This window comes from Hylaeus anthracinus, unplaced genomic scaffold, assembly GCF_026225885.1.
Source record: "Hylaeus anthracinus isolate JK02 unplaced genomic scaffold, UHH_iyHylAnth1.0_haploid 4, whole genome shotgun sequence".
Classification (NCBI taxonomy): Eukaryota; Metazoa; Arthropoda; class Insecta; order Hymenoptera; family Colletidae; genus Hylaeus; species Hylaeus anthracinus.
The window spans coordinates 157,953-162,246 of NW_026535289.1; the positions used below are offsets into that span (position 1 = coordinate 157,953).

General features: G+C 33.1%; 1 long non-coding RNA gene across 1 annotated transcript; it reads right to left on the bottom strand.

Annotated features, from left to right (window-relative positions):
• Positions 1-1,669: 1,669 nt before the first annotated feature.
• Positions 1,670-3,370, bottom strand: LOC128895116 (uncharacterized). Its single transcript, XR_008461715.1, has 4 exons — positions 2,772-3,370; positions 2,552-2,663; positions 2,341-2,500; positions 1,670-1,977 (listed from the first exon to the last, which is right to left on the bottom strand). It is a non-coding gene; the product is annotated as an uncharacterized LOC128895116 (long non-coding RNA).
• Positions 3,371-4,294: the final 924 nt, after the last annotated feature.

Genomic DNA, 4,294 nt, shown 5'->3' on the forward strand with positions numbered 1-4,294 from the left:
TTTACAGGAGAGATGGTCCATTCCAACCTAACCTGAAACTTCTTTCATGAATATCTCAACACGCCTGTAATATTTTCTAAATTTAAAAGCATTTTTCTGATGTAAACCACGTATAAGCTTTCGAATAAAACCAAAATCAATAAAATTGGTCCACGATCAATTGAGATATAGTAATAACATGTCATGAATCTGTCAGAAACGATATTTTTCGTATAATTTTCCCGTCGTCAACCCTTAGTCAATAGGAGCTAAGCAAAAGCCGGGTGTCGTTCGTCGACTCTCGGAATCATTCGGTTCGGCATGGCTCCGGCGGCGTTCGAGCGTCGAGAGTCCAAACAGATCTCATCATTCATAACCTGCCAAATGTCAAAAGTTTTTACACTATTGCATTATTAATTATATTTACATTAGCAAAATGTTTTCAATTTAGACTTTTTATGTAGGGTTTAATAACAAATTGCAGCCAGTGTTGTAAAGTGTTGATCGATCTTGATTACAAGGTAAGTTGTACAAATCTGAATTGTCAGGTACCTTACAGAATAGATCCATACCACTAGTGTTTTTAATATAGACTTTTTATGTAGAGCTTATAGAAATGGAGTCATTTTCTCATTTCATCATTACCATTAAAATTTCTTGCAGCAAGAAAAAAAATTGCATATAATTATTTATAAACTGAACGAATAAGTGTTTATAATTAAAAAATTACATGAAATATATAAAGTCCTTCTTGTTATTTCCTCTCCCTTTATTTTACTCTATTCAATTAAAGAAACAAGTAATAATTTAGACTTCTTATGTAGAGTTTACAGAAATATCAATTTTATTTTTATAAATTTAAAATAGATTCTATATAATAAATTATTTGTAAAAAGAAGTGAGATCCGATAAAAGACTTCAAAAAAGTAAAAAAATTACACCAAGTACATGAAAAAGTGGAGGACTCAAGGAGTTATTGAAAAATAGAAGATCCCCATAAAAAACTACAAGAAAATAGAAAAAGATGTGAAATCGGAAAAAGTTGCCAGATGATTTGCCTAGATTTCCGCGGCCTGGAAGTCAAATGCTTTGCGTGGCCAGGCAAGGCCAAGGTGTCGATGAATAAGAATTATTTTAAAATGCAAAATAATAAAAGTGTACTCACATTGTCAGAGTTTTAAATTGACAAATTATCTGAAAGTCTGTGAGAGAGAAAGTATGGGTATTGATGATCTAAGAATCCCTTGCCTGGCCACGCCAAGCATTTGAACTCCAGGCCGCGGAAATCTAGGCAAATCATCTGGCAGCTTTTTCCGATTTCACATCTTTTTCTATTTTTTTGTAGTTTTTTATGTGGATTTTCTATTTTTCTATGATAACTCCTTGAGTCCTCCACTTTTTCATGTACTTGGCGTAATTTTTTTACTTTTTTGAAGTTATTATTTATTCGACTAACAATTGACATCTGAAAACAGAATTGTGTAAATTTTATTCTGAATAATGAATGAAAAAAATTACATTTATAATGTCTAATAAAACTTCTAAATCGGTTATTCATCATACAGGCATTAGATACCTAAAATTAGACATCGATCAATTTTATCCCAAATAATGAATAAACTAGATAGTGTTTTTTATTGTCTATAGTAGAAATTAAGCTCGTGTATTAATTACTTAGATATTGTATAACAATAAAAGCAAGAGTGTTGTGCTTATCTGTCTTTTGTAGTGTGTTCTGAAGGACGGTAGTTAAAGAACCTCGTTGTTCGCGACTTTTTCTCATCGATGCTGTGGTTGCACGCTTCAATGATGTTTCCTGTTCCGGTTTGCTATAAAACATTAACCTGCCAGTCGTTTGTCGACAGTTTGTAGACACTGTCGTTAATTCGTTTTAGCATAGACACTAATGCCCGCGAACGTGGCCTTCTTGCAAGCCTGTTGGCATCGTTTTCGTTGAAATGAAGCATGAAGACTTCGTGATTGATGGCGTTAAGGTTCCTGTTAAAAATGCAACAATGCTTGTTTTATCGATCGTGCCAATTTATCGCCGTTTTATATAAAACGAATCGGCGAGCAGTGTGATCTTTTAGGAATTTAACGTGACAAAAATATATTCGACACACAGGCTACTAGTTTTTGTTCATTGTACGTGTTTTTTAAAGGAACTTCTTTTCTCTTTGTTAAACTTCTCAAATAGAGCAAGCATGAAATAAATGTACCTCTTTCTTGGCTTTAGTGTAATAGCAGAAATGCGTTTCGTTAAAGAATAATCTGCGTCTCGGCCTTGGTTCTAGGTCCTCTTAAAGGAAACAATTTTAAGGGGACAATGACAATATTATACAGAGTAGAGCAATTACTCACCTTGAATATTTCTTGTATTCGTAGTCCTATGATGAAACTTATCAAGACAAAGGTGTACTATTTTGAGAGACACTTATAATGGTAATTATAATATATTTATAATTATATTGGTAATGTAGTAATAACTTTGTTCATCTTGAATATCTCGATATATGTTGTTCTGCGAAAAAAAATGTTAGGACAAAGTTGCACTGTTTAGATGTGTACTTACAATGACGGAATATAATTTTGTCCAGGATCGTTTTTTTTATGAGATTTTAAGGCCATCATTGCCTTTTTTTTTAAATGGAACTATATATTTTTAAACCTCCATGAATAAGCAGCTGTTAAAATGATTTCAGAATGGCACTATATTAAATTATAAACATATACATACAGTTTATAAAATTAGAGTTTATAAAATAAAAAAAATTCTTTCTTGAATCTCTAACCTTTTACACTTTCCTTTGTCCGTCACTGTAATAGCTATTACAAAATTGGTTTCATTCTTTCAATTTTCAACTGCTATGCTGTGCTATCTTCAACACTATAATGCGTACGAACATCGATAATGTAGGTTATCGGTGATTGTCAGCGACATTATCGTTTAGTAGCAAGTGGAACCGTGCTAGAATTGACAAGTAAGGATAGGCAGTATGCGAGGCATGACAAAGTTCCATGCTGTTCGTACGGTGTACCCGCATATCGGAATTGTGATATAACGAGACACGCGTGCTACGTGTGCTTGGCGACCTTGCGTGGATCTCGAGTGAAACCTAAGACAGTGAGAGATGCAAATTGATCGTTAATTATTGTAATTATTTAGAATGTATGTAATCGTCGAGCGCTACGACCTAGTCAACCTGACGCGGCCGAGTACCAGTTGAAATGTTTTGTCACCGGCAACATCCCGTACTAAACGGCTTACAATTTGTACGTTTGGGTCTAGACCAGGGTGATTGGTTTAACAGGTGATTCACTATGTCGATGCTGGTATCAATGTCATGATAGTAACCCCCTATGATCGTGCGTACCTTTGTATTTAAATACCCATTATGACCTGTGGAAATGATGACATTCATTTTCTGGACCAAATTCGACTTTGAACATGTACAAAAATATAAGAGCTACGTAAATTTCTTCTAACTTGTGAAAATAATTATTGTAATGTTTATATATTTTTATACCCTTTTTTTATACTCTTTCTATATAAAATTGTCTCGTTGTAGATATAAAGTGAAAAAAAATAAGCAATGTTGAAAAGAATTTAAATAGTTCGTTACTTTTGTTCGTAATTATTTCCATTACATGGAGAAATTTAGCTTTTTCGTTAAGTTCATTGTTCGTTAAAGAGAATACTTTTCATTTTTTATTTAGTATTATCATTACTGTATTATTCTGATTTTATAACAAATGAAATAGTGTATCTGTTCTCTCAATTGCACTATAAATAAATACCAAATTAATCATTATTAAAATAGATCACTTACCCTCATAAAGTAAAAAAAAAAACAAATTACATACAATCTATTTATCTAAAAATTAATTGTTTGACATAGTCTATTTTCTCTGACGTCATTTGAAAGGACTTTTCGTCTGAAAGGATTGTTGAAGAATCCCGCAGCGGTATACACAACTGCAAAGATCTTTCTATCCAGATGTTAACTTTTACCTTCGCCTCGAGCAAGAAAAGGCGTTGTATTATGGCGAATAACAAAATACGTAGTCGCATAACGTAGCGTGCAAACGTCGCAAATCTGTCACATTGTGACACGGATGAATTTCTGAAAAAAGCGTATAATCGATTCTGCGAAATGCGATTATCTGTCAACAGAAATTTAAAATGGTCGACGGACAATGTTATTTAGAAGACATTATTCAAGAGGAGAATTCTGTCCATATAATTGTTGCTTCCTCGCGGTTCCAAGACATTCATCATTAAAATTTATCATAAAAAACGATGCACAGAGCGGCT